We start from the raw sequence: 19,258 nt of genomic DNA on the forward strand, positions 1-19,258 counted from the left end.
CTACTGGAAGGGGTAGGATTTGGTAAATGGTGCGTTCTTTGTGGGGAATCTCTGGATGAGCACCATAAAGACTACTTCGAAGAGCTTTCGGGGAGTAATTCTCTGAAGTGAGAATCATGTTACAATGTCCAAGGGTAATGATGGGGATTTTAGTATTACTCTTCGTGTGGAGGATCGCAAGGGGAAGAAGCAGTCCTCCAAGGATAATCCAGACTTTGCTGACGTTATTAGAGATTAATCTAATTAACCTTGATCTTAAGAGAAGGAATTCACGGGAGTAATCACCAGGAGAACCTCTCCAGTAAAGCTTGATGGATTCTTGATTTATGTCGTTTTCTTCTCCATTCCTTTGTAAGCCATTTTTCTCTACAGTGGCTCTCTATATTCTTCTTTTCCTTGTCGATGACCCTCCTTCCCTTCCCTCTTCTTCTCTTCCTCCTCCAAGCCATCCATAAGGTCTTCCTTTGATGCCTCCTTCCTCCTCTATACCAACCTCCATGATCCCACCTTCTCTCTTAATGGTGGTTCTTTCTACTCTATTCGTTTCTTACTGGCGATCCTCGTATATGCATAAGAATATTTTTATCTGTTAAAATAGAAACTAATGCTTTTATTGGTAAGCGGATGCAGGATCATTTTGAAATATATCAAAATTTGAAAGATTAATTTGATATTTTGAAAAATTGAAGGGATATGAATAAAATTGATTAAATTGAGGGATGTTCCTGTAATCTTTTTTTTTTTTTTCTTTCCGGTCCCATGCTCCTCACTTATGGGATACCATAGTTATGTTGTTGGCAATTAGCTGGAAGTATGGAACATCAGCGGTCCTGACCTGCCAACTAAGAGGCCAGCTAAGAACTTTTCACCAAAAAAAAAAAAAAAAAAAGGCAAGCTGTTCAGAACTTTATTACGGAATCTAATTGTGATCTCATTTAGAGCTCTTCAAGAAACGAATATGGAGCAGATGAACCTTCCACACTTCAGTCTACTGGAAGGGTGGATTTGGTAAATGGTGCGTTCTTTGTGGGGAATCTCTGGATGAGCACCATAAAGACTACTTCGAAGAGCTTTCGGGGAGTAATTCTCTGAAGTGAGAATCACGTTGCAGTGTCCAAGGGATTATAATGATGGGATTTTAGTATTACTCTTCGTGTGGAGGATCGCAAGGAGAAGAGCAGTCTCCAAGGATAATCCAGACTTTGCTGACGTTATTAGAGATTAATCTAATTAACCTTGATCTTAAGAGAAGGAAATTCACGGGGAGTAATCACCAGGAGAACCCTCCCAGTAAAGCTTGATGGATTCTTGATTTATGTGGAATGGGAAGAGAATCTCCCATTGTCCTTTCATAAGGCCTTTGTTTTTTGGGTACATATGATAAGGCTTTTGTGAATACATGTTTTGACCATGTCCCAAGTGGGTTGAGAACTAATTGCTTTGTGAATACATGCTCATTTGCCGTTGCTGTAGCTTTGAAATGATATCCTTCTTTCACCATTTTTGGCATTAAAAAGCATGCTTGAATCTTGCAGTTCAATTATTTAAAAAAAAAAAAAAAAAAAAAAAGAGGGTGGGTTAGGTTATGGTCAGGAATGAACTTAAGCTTCGTTTTTAGGCGTTGTAGGCACCATACTTGAGCTCCCCAGGTCCAGGTCATATGTTTCAGCAGAAATTTAATTTACAGAGCATGTAGATCTTAAATTACGAGAACAGAGCTAAGAGTAAGGTGGACTAATCCACCAGAATACCCAGGTCAGATTTGGTATGCAACTATCACCTAATCAGATTTGTGTTGGATTGAATATCTAAGTAAGCTCGATCGAGAAGAAAGCATTATTTAAATATTAATTTGTCGTCCCTTAGAAACAACTCAACTAGCTAATTTAAACCACTATCCCATGTTAAAAAGGCTTGGATAGGTGTGGCATGGTGGCACTTCTCTCTGAAGAAATGCCTACAAGAGTGACGGCTAGCCCTCACAGAATCCGACAAGATGCACTTGCAATCCTCCAACTGCAAGCAAATTAATTAGCAGAACCAAGCAAGGCATCCAATTCAAATCACCTTTCATCATGTCTATATAATGCTCTATTTGGCCAATCAAGGTTCATAAAATCCAGAAGCAAGAGCCTACCACCTTCTCTTTCAAGTCTCCCCCATCATGGCCAATCCAGACATTACTGCTAAATATGATTCAGGCATCCCTCACAGAAATAACTCGGGCAAGCCTTTCGTATATCTGGACAGGCAGTTCCCCCAAAGGTTCCACGCTTTGGACGATGCTATACGGCATGACAAATTGGAGAAGCTCCTGCAGCATGTTCAGAGTCTCACATGGGAGGCAGCACATGTGAACCTATCGGAGGACCCTTTGCTCAGCGTGGTGATCGCCTACGAGAAGAGCAAGCTCGCGATCGAGTTGATAGAGCAGATGCCGCCCATGAACCTAATCATTGGGAATTTTAATGGCGACACAGCCCTCCATGTGGCGGTGGCGAAGGGAGATGAGAGCGTGGTGGACGCATTGGTCAAACAGAGCGACGACCTGCTCCATCTCTGCAACAACCAGATGGAGATCCCGCTGCACAAGGCGGCGATATTCGGACGAAGGCGAATCTTCTGGAAGCTGGTGGAGTACGGCAGCAGCGTGCACGCAAGGAGGAAGGGCGGTGCCACTATGCTGCATTTAGCCATCATGGGCAATGCACCTGGTACCATACACCCTTTTTTTTTTTTTTTTTTTTGAGCAAAGTATCATCCTCCGTTGGTCTCTGGTGTCTAATGCTGAGCCATGTTTATTTGATAACTCATAGTTGCAAGTAACAGCCTTTGATACGTTATAGCGGCAATATAATTAACTATCATGACAGCATAGTTTTGGTGGCATCACTAGCTACAAAATCGTATCGCATTGTTAATTTTTATGAAATATAGAACTGCTATAACTGGCAATTTCCAATGATAGAGGCTAATAGTGGCTGCTACGACAGCTAGTGAATTATACAACATTTTGTTTTCCAGATTAGTAGTCCTCTGAATACTGTTAATGAAGTCTGGTGAGTAATGGAGGCTGTAATTTCAAAAAAAAGAAAAAAAGAAAAAAAAAAAAAAAAAAGAAAGAAAGGCTGAGTAGTAGTCAGTGAGTTTTAGGCCAAGAGTTATTACATAACTATAAAGGCATTTTAAGATCAGGTTTGGATCATAGTAAGAGGCACAAGATCAGATTGCCCTCTACCTGACCTCAAAAGGGAAAACATCCATAGGGATCAATAGTACTACATATTGATCTTTCTGAACATTATCTTTGAGTTCATTCATTTTTTTTGCCAAGTTTTTGGCATGAATTTAGAGATTAGCAACAAATTAAGCAGAATTCAATTTCACTGCAATATTACCAGGAGAATTGAAAGATCTTACCTTTGCTTTTGGGATTATACTATGTAACTACCATCAGTCATATAATATATGCTTTTTATTAAGCACAAGGCTTTTTATTGGAGATTCAGCACCAATCATTGCTTGTTCCTATGCATGTTTTGTAGAGCTGGCATTGGAGATAGCAAAGCAGTATCCACAACTGATGACAAGTCGGAATGAAGATGGTCTTACGCCGTTACACCTAATGGTGACCATTCCAGAGGCATTTCGAAGCCAGCTGCACCTTGGGCCTCTTGAATCCCTCATCTATGAATGTTAGCACTCTTCTCTCTCTCTTTTTCCTATTTGTAGCGGCTTAGAGAGAATATCAAGTTCTCTGATTTTAATAAAATATTAAAAATTAATTGTGCTACCATTCTTCTTGGCGATTACATAAAAAAGAACCTTGATGTGAACATTCATTGCCGAGTTCAGAGCAACACCATCGTATATTAGTTTCATAAACATACTTTCAAATTTTTAACACAAAATATCCAAAGCTATACCTAAGTTCAGACCTTATCATCACTTTTTCATTGGGAAAATAAACCCTATTGTCCTTGCCTTATCTCTTTGAGCGAGCATAGCATGATTGCTATAAATGTTCCAATTGTTCCACAAATCCTCTACATCCTCTCCTCCAATATTCCTTGGTGCTTGGGTTCCATGTGAGCCCTAGGAAGACTGAGCGTCATCACCCAAGAACAGTAATATATGATGAATTAAGAAACGGTATTAGGCAAACAATTTATAATAAATGCTACTAGGTAAAGAATTTATGCAGACAAAACTGACTTATAGAGATTTACTTGTTTTGTTTTGTTCATCATGTTGTAAATAGGGATGAGTATGCTTCAGTTTGGACCGGTTTCATGCTCAAATCTAAATTGAACCAGTCCTAAATGATTTGGCATTTCTAGAAACTGAATCGGACCGATAAAAAATTAAAATCAAATCAAACCAACGTGATTTAAATGGTGTGATTTGGTTTGATTTATCGATTTATATTATTATTATTTTGTAATTCATGAAGACTTGTTTCTTTTTTCACATAAGAATATCATCAAGAGAATTTATCAAGTAAAATAATTAAAATTGACATAAGATGTTGCCACTCAACAAAATGAAATTCTTAAACAAACACTATCATTAAGGATTAAGATAAAGATCTCCAACGCATTACAAAAAAAATAAACAATCCAATAAGTAAGTCACTTAGGGTTTAAAGACTAATTAACATGAAATCAAATTATAAACAACACCATAAATTTAAAATTATTTTTTAATATATTAATACTCCAATATAAACAGCACCCTAATTAAAATATCATTATTTTATTAAAAATCGGTCCGATTCAATTTGAAAATGATTTAATTTACTGATAAATCTGAATTAATCCAAATCTATTTTTTATATGTCAAAAATCAATCAAACCAAAGCGAATAAAATTTTAAACCAAATAAAACCTGCAGTTTGATCCGATTTCACCGATTTAATTAGTTTAGATTCGATTTTTGCTCTATCTTAGTTGCAAGCCATTACTTATTGCCGCTGCTACCTATGGTGGGATTCAATTAACATGTCATAGCTTAGTATATATGTACCTTTATCTCATTTTCTTATATTCTACGTTTCAGGTATTCCTTTGGAAGAGAGTTTCGACGAGAGACATGAAACGCTTGCAGAGGAGGTACCAGTGCATGAAACTAATGATGCACGATACAAGGTAAAGATCCAATACTAGCTCTCCTATCAACCTTCACGTGTGAGGTGATGGCGGACCATAAAAATGGAGTACTATATATAATTCTTAGAAGAAAAGCATTTAAGGTTTTCTATGAAAAATTAATCTTAGACAGCTACCTTGGAGGCTTTGACCTTTTAAGGGACGGGAAGGTGAGATATTAAGTTATAAATCCATAACTAGGATGAGCTCAAGTGGTAACCTGGTGGGGATAATGTGGATATGTGGTTGCTACGTACGATCCCAGTCCAATTCTGTTTTAGAAATCTTTCATTTTCCCATAGCGTGGTAAGCAGAAATTTTCGTTTGTCATTAGGAGTTTCCCAACAATACGACTTGGACCCATCTTTGTTATGTTTAGAATGGATTTCTGTTGTTTCTAGGGCTTGGTTGTAATAGGAGTTTTTAGTAAAATTCTAAGAAAATGTGAACATATACGATCTAGTTTTTACACGTCCCAGCACCTACTTTCTTCCCTCTTGTCAAGTCTGATATGGGATATTGTGCGCAGTGGAAGCCGGCAACCGGCCCGCCATGGAATGACTAAAAAAAAAAAAGCAAATAATACAAAATATTGAGTACTAGAATTACTAAAGGGGAAAGGACAAAAGTCTAAAAGTGGTGCAAATATTTCAGTCTTGACAAAACTTTTAGAAGGCTTGGCATTTAAGAAATTTTATGATATAAATTCATTTCCCTTTTCCTACAATATATATGTGCAAGCACACATTCGCACGCACGTATGCATGTACGCACACGTGCACGTGTATAGCATGTGCAAATCACGTAGGTACGGTCGAGAAGAATGCAAATGATCTTGAGGAGCAAAATCGTCAGACTTTTAATGCAACTCCTAGGATGGATGCACGAAGGGAAAAGTAGGAAGGAACGTCATTGAAAGGGAAAACATTTTTGTCAAGCATTTGCTTTAGATTTAGTACAAAGAGAATGCCTTGGGCCACCTGTTGGTGGGGAAAGTTTCTTACGCCCATGCTGGGCCGAGGTAATAGCTCAAAAACTTTTCCGTTATCATGCCTTCATTTCCTCGGTCATCCCAATACCGGCATGCGAGCGCACACACATTGTCTGCTTGTGTCTCTGAACAGCATCTATGTATGAATTTTTTTGACATATGAAAAATGCAATATCATTTTTCATTTCAAGCATCAGTAAAAGAAATATTTTCTAAATATTATAAGTCGTTTACTAGGGATTTCTTACTTCTGACACTAAAATTTACTTACAATTTTTCTTTTTAATCGAAGGTATGATCATTTATGTATAATCAAAATTATTTATCATCTTTTAAATAATAAAATATAAAGCATGTTAGCGCTGTACAGGATGATGAATGCCTACAATTTGTGATAGCATCTCGGAGGAAATTGCCACCTAATTATGCCACTTTTATGGATATATTGGAATTGGCTTGCATTCCAGTATTAGCTCCATTTATAGGTTTCATCATTAGAACTAAATATATAATATAATATATTTTATTGATTATGATAAACTATATATGTCTTTGCAGTTAGATGGGCCCGGCTACTTGTTTTCAACATTCTAAAACAATGTGAGTTTTACAAACCTTGCTACATTATGAGCTTTTTTTTTATATACCCGATCATATTATCTTTTTTTTTTTTGTCCTTTTTTCCCCTTTTTGTGTGCATGTGTGTGTTTGTTGGGATGGATTTGGCGTAGGGATGTCAACGGATAGAATTTGGATAAGATATTGTACTACCTATCTCTAAACTTAAACTTAATATCCATATCTAAATCCTACCTGATATCCAATTGGATAAGAAAAGAGATACCCATCTCTATATCCAATGGATTTGAAGATACCTATAGATAACTTATTTCTCTATACCCGCTCCGTACCCATCCTATATCCAAAAAAATAATCAACCAAAATAATTTTATGCATATTATCAACCAAACACAAATTATCAATTCAACATAGAACACAATTTATAAGTTCAGATTTATAGAAATCAAACATAAAAATAAAATTACAACTCAACATAGAATTCAAAAAAAAAAATTCAAAATTATAATATTTTTAAAATATAAAAATATTAATTATTTTATTTTATAATAAAAAATATTAAGTAAAAAATAGCTTAAGATACTAAAGATAATGAGAAGAAGAAAAAAATATACAAATGCAATTCAATAATTGATGAAACTAATATAATTATCATATTAACTATAAATTGAGAATATATATATCTATATATCACTATCCATACCCGTACTACAGTTTTAAGATTTTTCTTAAATCCGAACCCAAATTCGGTTAAACTTTAATTTTCGGATCTGATCTGGTTTATATAGCATGCATTCCCATCGGATCGAATCGATTTTGCCATCCCTAGTTTGGCCACCCTCAGAGTGAGTTGGATGTGGTTGGGATGGACTTCCCCAGCCATAGTAATTTGATCATGTTAAACATATTATATCTTAAATAAAATGTATTTTTATGAATTAATTAGATTATGTAGAACGAGTCAAGCTAGGTCTATTGTAGCAATCCTGATTCCTGAGCCTCGTGTATATGGCATAATTGCCTATTTGGTCTACCCAATGACATGGTCAAGATGGTTGGTTGGATGCTTAGGTAATAGTTAGTGAGCCAGTACATTTTTAAAAGTATTTCTATGATTTTATTTACCAAATTATGAGACAATCATGCTACCATATATAGCCAATTATGGGCCTTCACCCTACAAATAAATAATAAGCTCTAAATTTTAATCTCAAACTTTTGTATGAGCATATCATGTTAGCACTTTATGTTTATTAAAAATCAATAGTAATCCATCTATTTAGGTTATTGCTTCACTTATGCCAAAAAAAAAAGTTATTATTTTTGATCTGTTTCCTTATCGGACAGTATTTACCAGAATTCAAGAACTCGAACGCCTGAAGAGAAATCAAAAACAAGCTATGAATCTTATTGCTTATTTGGCTGAAGATCCTCGTTACTGGGATTTTATTGACAAGGGAAGAATTCCACCAGGAGACAACAGCACAAATTCAGGAATTCCATCTGGCGGAAGCGAAATTTTTGGAGTTCCAACATCCATGGGCCAAAGTTTTGGAATTCCACCAGAAGACAGCGAAATTCCAAGAAATCCACCAGACATGAGCCAAACTCATAAAGATACATCACCTTCGATTCTTGATGCAAAAATGAGCCTTCGTGAGATTATCAAGCAAGTTTTAACAAACCTCGATCGCATTGACGATTCTAAGAAGACTCGATGGAATGAATCACCTTTGATTCTTGATGGCAAAATGAGCCTTCAGGAGTTCGTAAAGAAAATTTTAATGTACTTTAAGGATCCTAAGAAAATCGATGGCATGAATCACCTTTGATTCTTGGCGCAAAAATGGGCCTTCATGAGTTTGTACAGAAAATCTTAACAGTATGTCCAGCATCTGCAGCATACCTTGACGCAGAGGGGAGGAATGTCCTTCAAGTGGCAATTCAGCATGGTCAGGAAAAGATTGTTGAGATTATAAGTCAATGGCCTCAGGGAACAATCCAATGTTGCCACCTTGGTTGTTGTCTGGATTTCAAGAAAAAACAAAAAACACTATCTTGCATTTCGCTGCTGTTGAAACTGTCAAAGAAAATTTTCCTGCCATACAAATGCAAATGAGCTCCAATGGTTTGAGGTAAAATTGCTAAAAGTTTCTATTCAAAGTTTCTACTATGATTAAGCTTCGTAATTGAAAAAGTAGCATACAATTCAATTATTGATATGTCCTATTTGGCATCGAAAATTATCTGTATCAAGAATTCTAAATTTGCATAGGCAATTTTGGATTTTTCATTAATATTATTGACATACAACTCTACTTAAGAAGAGTTCACTAGAAAACAGGATTGATCTTCTAATCAATATCTAAGAATATGTTAAGCCTAGTATGCATTGTTGACCATTCTCTATTAACTTAAAGATTGTTGGTCTATTGATTAATTAATATGGTACTAGAGGCATTAGCAAAATCTTAAATATGTTCTCAATAAATAGCAAAAGATTTAAAATTGTGCATTTTTCTGCATCCACAAATATCTCATGCATAACTATTCTTGGTTGCATAAACCGTCCGCCATTGGTTACTATAAATTGACAATTAAACTTTATAATATGGTCTTCAAGTTTGATTAGAGTATCCAAATCATTTTTTAATGTTATTGCTCAATGTGGCCAAATGGCTTCCTTTTTGTTTCAATTGATCTTTCTTATATTTATATTTGTTCAAATAGTTTAATAAAGAATGCTATGTAAAATACTCAATCATACAATATGTGTTTGTGCATGCTATAATCAATATGTTTGAAAGGTATTATGAGGAAATATCTCCAACCTATTAATAATTGGCCCTGGTTATTTTTCTTTTTAAAATATAAACATTTATAGCTAATATTCAATCAATATATATAATTTTTGTTTTCAATATTTTGACATTCCTATATATTTTAAAAGACCACCAAATTAACAATTTGAGATGAGAGAAGCAACTCACCTACCATTTTAATTTCATTGTTTCTTATAAAATATAATTAAGATATTTTCTGAATTAGAAGCCTCCCTAGAAAAGCTTACATAAGATGTAAGCAATTATGTAAGCTGAGTAGAATAATCATGGGTTGGATTGGCACAGAAAATATCAAATTTTAAATAGATCTAGCCCAAAGCCCAACTAAAAAAAATATGGTTAGGTTCGAGGCCCAGCAATGATCAACTCTAAGGCTAAGTTTTTTGTGAGAGTGTTATTTCTTAGGTTAGCTATGTTTCACCATCATTTTTATGTTTCTTCTCCTTTTCTTCTTTTCTTTTTTATTGTTTTCGTCATGTTCCTCTCATTTGTACTCACTGCATTTCTAATAAAATATATGGTGGCCTGTCCTTCCATTTTGCTAAAAAAAATATAGGTCAAGCTATGCACAAAGTTTCAAATTATGGATTAGTTCTTTGAAATAATCATATCTTTGTTTAAAAAAAATGTTTGCGTGTACATGTACCCAGTGTACATAAAGTTGCTTGTATGTGTACTTTAGTTACTTTCGTATTGGGTGCAGAGGGTGAAAGGGTTGGTCCCTAAAGAATTAGAATACAGCCGAAACGAAGAAGAGAAAACAGCTCAAGAACTTTTCACCGAGAAACACAAGGTATGGTTCAGAATGGTAAAGAACAATTGATGGAGATTGGGAAGACATGCTCAAGCCTCGTAGCAGCTGTGGTCTTTGCTTCTAGTTTCTCCATACCGGGCGAGAAGGATGCTAATGGTAATCCAGTTTTCCTCCATAGGATTGCTTTCAAGGTCTTCTCACATGCGTATGTGATTGGATTGTCATGTGCTACTACAGCTTTAGTATTATTTTTGTCTCTCTTAACCTCACCTTACAGAGTGCCAGACTTCCGCCGCTCGCTACCTACAAAGTACTTTTTTGCTACTGCATCTTTCTTTCTTGCATTGGTGGCTCTGTTAGTGGCTTTCACATGTAACATCTATCTAAATATATATGGCGGAAGAAAGGCAGAGACGAAAGATATTGTCCCACTTGTTTGTGAGCTTACAATCTTTCCGGCAGTGTGTCTTTTTGTGTTACTTTATCGGGGCTCTACCTTCGGATTTGGCTCCTTCATGCGACGTGTTTGGCGTTAGATCATAAAACCTCCAACATGCATCCCTCAACAAAGTTTAATTATATAGCTTTCGAGAGCCAAATCTCTTCATTTTCTTGTTTTGTTGATCTTGTTGAACATGCACCAATGTACTAATACATAAAGTTTGGAATCATTATGATGAGTTTGCAATGGTCTATAATTATGTGATTGAAAGTGATAGACTTTGCTTCATTTTTTTCAAAAAAAAAAAATCCATAATTATAGTGATCACAAAGCTTTCCATTGTAAAACAACTATAGAAAAGATATGAATGGTATTATATGCAAGAAAATAACAACTTTTTTTGTGTTGGGGGATACCCACCGACCGACCGACTGACGACTCCGACGGACGACTCCGACCGACCGACCGACGGTCGGACCGACCGATCGTCGGTCGGGGCGACCGACTGACGGATGCCATCACCGGCTAATTGTCGGCTCACGACCGACTGAGGATACGTCGGGCGCACCTTTCCCCGACCGACTGAAACCAGAGGTCCGATGGCCGACTCACGAAAGGCTCGCTGACCGACGGAGGGGTCCGACACCATTCAGCTGGCCACCGACTTTGGGTCGGTCGGCTCCTCCAACCGCCGTACAGCCGCCAGACCTTGTCAGCTCTGACACAGACATGCGGCACGGTTGCCTAGGGGCATTGTCCCGCCGAGGGCATTGTCAACCCTAGTGATTTAACAGCCACACGGCGACATGACATTTTCACGGCGACCCTGACAGTCCACAGTGAGTTGACAGTTCCTCACTTGTCCGCGCCATTAATGACGGCGCCATACCGTGCTCCACTATATAAACCGGGGAAGGCAACAGTGCAAAGGGATCGATCCGCTCCGTCTCTCCCACCTCTCGACTCCCAAAAATGCAGGCTCGCTCCTCTCCCTCTCTCTCTCTCGATAAGAGCTCTCTGTCTACATTTCACTGTTGCCCAGTCACCTCCCTGACTTGACCGTCGGAGGGTCCCCGCCGGAGCCGCCTCCGGTCAGTGCGGACTTCATTTTGCAGGTGCACGCTTCCCGACGATCGGGCGACGAGGCGATTGGCCGCAACAGATTGGCGCACCAGGTAGGGGACAGCATGACAAAGACAAGAGCTCAACGATCGAGAATCACTGGGTCGGCAAGGCGCTCTTCCCGCCGGGAAGAGGCCTCCCCGCCACCACCGGCGGCGGAGCCTAGCTCTCCACGCCCTGCAGTAACCACGGAGGCCCAGATCGCGGCCATCATATGGCAAATGACCGTACTGACTGACGCAGTCAAAAGCCTCCAGCAGCAACCGGCGGCCCGACCGATGCCCTCCAGGAGCAGCCGCCGTCGACCGCACCGATCCCTGTCGCCTCCATGCGAGCGCCCCCAACAGCGCTCCCATGGAGGAGAGGAGGGACGACCATGGCGTGATGACCGACGGTCCCAGCGGCCCTCTCCTTCCCCGTTGGAACGGGCAAGGAAGGAGAAACGGCCGCGCACACCGTCGGCCTCCCTCTCAGAATCTTCCGGAGACTCCACTCCTGGGGTCTCCCAGCATCGACGAGCGGACGACTACGAGCGACGGTTTGAGGAAATCGACCGCCGACTCACCCAGTTGCAGATGGACGGCCAGAAGTCTTCGAACGACGTCGACGTCCAGACCGCCCAACCTCTCTCCCAACTGGTCCTCGACGAGCTGATTCCCAGTCGGTTCAAAATGCCACACGTGGAGCCATATGACGGCTTCACCGACCCAGTCGACCACCTCGAGAGCTATAAAGCTCTCATGACGATCCAAGGGGCAACCGATGCTCTTTTTTGCATCGGCTTCCCCGCCACACTCCGCAAGGCTGCCAGGGCCTGGTACTCCGGTCTCCGATCGGAAAGTATCCATTCCTTCGGGCAGCTCGAGCACTCGTTCGTGGCCCATTTCAGCACCAGCCGAAAGCTGCCGCGAACGTCGGACAGCCTTTTCTCCCTCAAGCAGGGGGAAAACGAGACGCTCCGATACTTCGTGGCGCGATTCAATGCGGCCACGCTCGAGGTCCGGGACCTCAACGAAGACATGGCTGTCTCAGCCATGAAGCGGGGTCTGAGGGCGTCCCGATTCACCTATTCTCTGGACAAGACCCTCCCCCGGACGTATGCTGAGCTACTGGAGCGCGCATACAAGTATATGCGCGCAGACGAAGGAGCGTCCGACCGACGCTTGGCCGAGCTCAGAGGCCCGAAAGAGAAGCGGAGGAAGGGTCGGGAGCCCGCCGAACCCAGCCAGCCCCCGACCAATAGTCGGATCTCTCCACCCCGACGGATCCGAAAATCACCCCGGCAACAGACTCCGAGGCCGGCACGCCCCAGGTACGACTCCTACACTCCTCTCTCCGCTCCCCGTGCGCAGATCCTAATGGAAATCGAGGGGGAGGAATACCTGCGACGGCCTCCGCCTTTGAAGGCAAAAGGCCTCGACCGTCGGAAGTACTGCCAATTTCATCGAAGCCACGGCCACGATACCGAGCGGTGCATCCAGCTGAAGGATGAGATCGAAGCTCTCATCCGCCGAGGGTACCTCGGCAAATTTTGGAAGGATCCGCCGACCCAATCAGTCGCCGATCGACGCACCCAGCCGACTGAAGAGCCGGCGACCAACCAGCCGACGGCTGGAGTCATCAACATGATCTCCAAGCGGCTGGGCCCGGAGACGTCTGCGGGAGGGGAGCCGACGAAAAAGCCATGCCCGGACGACGTAATCACCTTTACGGAAGATGACGTTCGGGGCATCCAAACTCCCACGACGATGCTGTTGTTGTGTCGGCGACAATAGCGAATTATGATGTGAAACGAATTTTTGTTGATAATGGAAGTTCGACAAATGTTTTGTTTTACTCGACCTTCTCCCAAATGCGACTGTCAACTGACCGACTCAAGAGGGTCCCCATGCCCTTGATTGGCTTTTCCGGAGACGCCGTCACGACAGAAGAAGAAATCACCCTGCCCGTGATGGTCGGCACCGAACCACGGTAAAGCACGATCCCTCTCACTTTCGCGGTCGTCCAAGTTCCTTCGGCCTACAACGCCATACTTGGACGACCCGGATTGAACGCCCTCAAGGCGATCGTCTCGACGTACTATCTCCTTGTTCGGTTTCCGACCAAAAATGGAATCGGAGAGATGCGCGGAGATCAACAGCTCGCCCGACGATGCTTCCAAATCTCCGCTCAAAGCGACGAGTCGAGGGGATCTCTGACGATCGACAAGCTGGACCAACGGGAGGAGGAAGAACGAGGTTCGCCGGCCGAGCAGCTCGAGGCGATCCTGATAGGAGAAAATCCCAACAGGAAAGTTTGGGTCGGATCTCAATTGCCCGACACCGAACGACGCTGACTGACGGAGTTGCTGACAGCCAATACCGACATATTTGCTTGGTCGGCAGCAGATATGTCGGGCATCCCCCCAGAAACAATAACTCACCGACTCAACATCGACCCGACGATGAGGCCGGTGAGGCAGAAGAAAAGGTCCTTCGCTCCAGAAAGGCAGAGGGCCATCGACGAAGAAGTGGACAAGCTACTCGAGGCAGGCTTCATCCGAGAATCCACGTATCCCGATTGGCTCGCCAATGTTGTCATGATCAAGAAAGCCAACGGAAAGTGGAGGATCTGCATCGACTACACCGACCTGAACCGAGCCTACCCGAAGGATAGCTTCCCACTTCCGAAGATCGACCAGCTGGTGGATGCGACGTCCGGATTTCGACTGCTCAGCTTCATGGACGCCTTCACCGGGTACAACCAGATCCGGATGGCGCCTGAAGACGAGGAGCACACCACGTTCGTAACTCCCAAGGGCCTCTACTGTTATCGGGTGATGCCCTTCGGACTGAAGAACGCCGGCGCCACCTACCAGCGACTCGTCAATAAGGTCTTCAAAGACCAGATCGGGCGCAACATGGAGGTGTACGTGGACGACATGCTGGTGAAAAGCACGTAGATCCCGGACCATGTTCAGGATCTCGAGGAGACCTTTCGCACCCTTCGACGACACCGAATGAAGCTCAACCCGACCAAATGTGCTTTCGGGGTGACCTCAGGGAAGTTCCTCGGATTCCTCATTTCTCAGAGAGGGATCGAGGCCAACCCTGAGAAAATAAAGGCGATCCTCGGCATGCGCCATCCGAACACCAAGAAGGAGGTCCAACAGCTGAACGGAAGAATCGTCGCTCTTAGCCGATTCATTTTCCGATCGGCTGAAAGGTGCCTCCCGTTCTTCAAGATTTTGCGTCAGGCGAACGGTTTCTCTTGGTCGGATGAGTGCCAGCGGGCCTTCGAAGACCTGAAGAAGTACTTGGCTTCCCCACCGTTGCTCGTGAAGCCGCAGGTCGGGGAGACCTTGTATCTCTGCTTGGCCACATCTTTCGAGGCGATCAGTTCGGTGCTCGTTCGGAAAACGAGTGCCGAACTCATCAGCCCATCTACTACACCAGCAAAGTGCTCCACGACGTCGAAGCCAGATACTCGGAGACGGAAAAGATGATTTTCGCCCTGACCGTCTCCGCGCAACGACTTCGACCATACTTCCAGGCCCATGCCATAGTGGTGCTCTCCAACCAGCCCCTGAGGGCAATTTTGCACCGACCGGACACGTCCGGACGATTGGCCAAGTGGGCGATGAAGCTCGGCGAGTTCGACATTCAGTACCGACCGAGGCCTGCCCTGAAGGCTCAGGTCTTGGCCGACTTCATCGCCGAGTGCCCGACAACAGACCAAGGGTCGGGAGCTGAAGACTCAGGACGAGATGCGGTCTCTGAGCCAGACCCGATCTCCACCTGGGTACTCCACATCGACGGAGCCTCAAACGCTCAGGGAAGCGGGGCCGGGCTCCTGCTCATGAATTCGGATGGGGTGGTCACCGAATACGCCCTCCGGTTCGACTTCAAGGCCTCCAACAATCAAGCCGAATACGAGGCACTCCTCGCTGGCTTGAGGATGGCGAAGGAGCTGGGCATCGACAGCCTCCGGGCATTCTCCGACTCTCAGCTGATCGTGGGCAGGTCAAGGGCGAATTCGAGGCGCGAGATCCGACCATGATCAAGTACCTTCAGAAAGTGAAGGACCTCGTGGCGCGCCTCGAGTATTTCGAAATTTTCCACATCCCTAGGTCGGAGAACGCCCGTGCCGACGCACTCTCTAGATTGGCAACATCGGCCTACGACTCTTTGGGTCGGACGCTCGTGGAGAACCTCTAGCAGCCGAGCATCGATCGGGTCGAAGAAGTACAACAGCTAACGTCCGAACCAAGTTGGATGGACCCGATCGTCCGGTACCTGACCGACGGGATCGGTCCCGAAGATCCCGCGGAGGCCAAGCGACTCCGATGGTCGGCCTCGCAATATGTGATCATGGACGGCCGACTCTACAAAAGGTCATTTTTCCTCCCTTTACTCAGGTGTTTGGGGCCGACCGACGCCGACTACGCTCTCCGTGAGGTTCACGAAGGAATTTGCAGGAACCACTTGGGGGCAAGTCCCTAGCCTTCAAGGTCCTGCGACAAGGCTACTACTGGCCTACCATGAAGAGGGATGCGGCAGAGTTGGTCCGGAGATGCGAGCCATGTCAAAAATACGCAAACATCCAACACCAACCGGCCAGCCAGATTGCCCCTATTACCGCTCCATAGCCCTTCGCCCAGTGGGGGGTCGACATTCTCGGTCCATTCCCACCAGCGTCGGGCCAGAGGAAGTTCATCGTTGTCGCCATCGACTACTTCACCAAGTGGGTCGAGGTCGAGCCCTTGGCGCAGATCACCGAGCGGAAGATGGAGGACTTTATCCAAAAATCCATCATCTTCAGGTTCGGATTGCCGCACACCATCATCACCGACAACGGACGGCAATTCGACAACCAGGACTTCAGAGACTTCTGCGTCAGGTTCCACATCAGGCATCGACTGACTTCAGTCGGGCACCCGCAGTCCAACGGTGAGGTTGAGGTGACCAACCGGACCTTGCTCCATGGACTCAAGACCCGACTGAATGAAGCCAAAGGTCTCTGGGTCGACGAGCTGGGCTCCGTTCTATGGGCTTACCGAACGACCCTCCGCATCCCGACCGGAGAGTCGCCGTTCAGCTTGGCCTACGGGACAGAGGCTATGATCCCGCTCGAGATTGGCCTGCTATCTTCAAGGGTCGAGCGGTATCAGGAGCCGGACAACTCCGAGGGTCGGAGGGCCGACCTAGACCTCCTCCCCGAACTACGAAACGAGGCGCAAATCCGAATGGCTTCATACCGACAGAGGGTCGCCCGGTATTACAACGCCAAGGTCAGACCAAAGTTCTTCAGGCCTGGTGACTTGGTCTTGAGGAAGGCGGAGGTCTCGAAGCCCTTGGATCAGGGGAAGTTGGCTCCAAACTGGGAAGGGCCCTACAAGGTTGCGGACACCTACTGACCGAGAGCCTATCGACTGGAGACCCTTGAAGGGAAGCCCATTCTCCGGACCTGAAACGCCGACAACCTGAAGCTGTATTGCCAGTGAATTTTGTAATTCAGTAGTCGGAATACAAATTCAGTTTGAAATCTCGGAGTCTTAACTCTTCGACTAACGATCGGCGCTCGCCAAAGCCCCAACGTATCGACATGGACCTAGCATCCACCTAAAACCGACGACCTCATCATCGGTAACTCATCGGACCCTGACAAGGACCGATGCATCTACAATTACGGGAGTCGACACTCCTTCGACGGTCGATGAGACATCGGACCCTTACAAGGACTGATGCATCTACATTGACGGGAGTTGACACTCCTTCGATGATGCGTCGGACCCTCACAAGGGCCGATGAATCCTTATGGACGGGAGTTAATACTCCTTCTACAGTCGAACTTTCGGGCCAAACCATCGGCCGTCAAGCCGATCGGGCCCCGACCAAAGAGAGGCGAAATGCCTGCACGACCGACGTCGTGACTCCCGACCGAGCCACGGTCGGTCGAAGGATATTCGGCTTACCACCGTCTATCACACGATGCGACCTTAGTCGCATCTACGACTTGCCGATCGAGTCACGGTCGGTCGGAGGATATGCGGCTTACCATCGTATATCACGAGGCGCGGAGGTGTACCCGACACCAGGGTATCGGGGCCCGACTTATCGGTGCTCCCCCGATTGAATGCGCCGGACGACTTTGATTGAACAAGTCAGAGGACCCGACTGCCGAACCGTAATCACGGTCGGTCGGATCCCGACTCAGCGGGCGCCCGACCGAAGATCTCGATCATCAAGGTCCGATCTGAAATAGAGACTTACTCTACCTTCGTGGCTCCCGACTTAACATTACGCGTCCGATGGTCAGCATTGACTATCAGAAGCCGATCTAAAGGCGGGATCTACCTTACCTTCGGGTCGGCACAAGTTGTCAAATGTCCTAACCGACCTATGGCAGTTAGCGACTTATTTTAAGTTAGCGACTCACATGGATGCATTCGACATTACAAATAAAAGGAGAAAGTGAAAAAGTTTCATTCATTACTGAAAGAGAATTACAAAGTCGGGTCGAAGTCCGATTACAAGTACTTCAGAAAAACAAAAACAGAGATAGTCGGCAGGGCCCGATCATCTGTCTTAGTCGATCTCCTCGACCGACGGAGGATCGGGGATGACCGACGTGTCGGCCATAAGCGGCGCTGGGTCGGCGGCTGAAGGAGGGGCTTCGGTCGGCAAGGGGATATCGGTCGGCGCCACCAACTCCGGGACGGCTTCCTCCGCCACGACAACGCCTCCCAACGGCTGGTCGGCCATATCCTCGGTTCCTTCCTCCTCGGCTACCGGGGGACGATGGTGCTGACGTCCAGCTTCGGGTACAAGGCATGGACGGCATCCCGACCGTCCTCGAACCCTACCCGGTACGAGGCGAAGCCCGACTCGAGCATCTCCTCCCGGTATTGGTCGGAGGCCCGGAAGTCTTCCACCGCCCGATCGGCCGACTCTTTCGCCGACCTTGCCTCGTCCTCCGCACGGGCGAGCGACTCCCTCGTCGACTCCGCCTCAGCCTTCGCCATTTCGGCGTCGATCTGGGCGATTGATAGCTCCTCTTCGGCTTCGGCGAGCTTCTCCAGGCTGACCCGAAGTTGCTCGCGCTCCCCTTGGAGTTCGGCGGTGGCGCCGTCCCGTTCGCACCGAAGACGACGCACGGCCCGACCCTTATGTCTGGCCTCCTTCTTGGCCGACCGAAGTTCGGACCCAAGCCGGGAGACCTCGTCAACTGACTTGGCCTCCCGGTCGATCGATTGCTGAAGGTGGTCGGCCAACATCGCCCTCTCGACTTCGGCCTCCGCCGACCTCTCCTTGTAGGCGGCCCGGATGTTGCCGAACCTTCGGTACCCGCCTCCAGTTCCGACATCGTGAAGATCAGCTGCCGATGGAAGAGACTTCGTCA

At 45.1% G+C, this 19,258-nt stretch overlaps 1 pseudogene; it reads left to right on the forward strand.

The window, feature by feature from the left end:
* Positions 1-1,596: 1,596 nt before the first annotated feature.
* Positions 1,597-10,850, forward strand: LOC140856875 (uncharacterized; annotated as a pseudogene).
* Positions 10,851-19,258: the final 8,408 nt, after the last annotated feature.

The sequence above is a fragment of the Elaeis guineensis genome, chromosome 4, assembly GCF_000442705.2.
Source record: "Elaeis guineensis isolate ETL-2024a chromosome 4, EG11, whole genome shotgun sequence".
NCBI lineage: Eukaryota > Viridiplantae > Streptophyta > Magnoliopsida > Arecales > Arecaceae > Elaeis > Elaeis guineensis.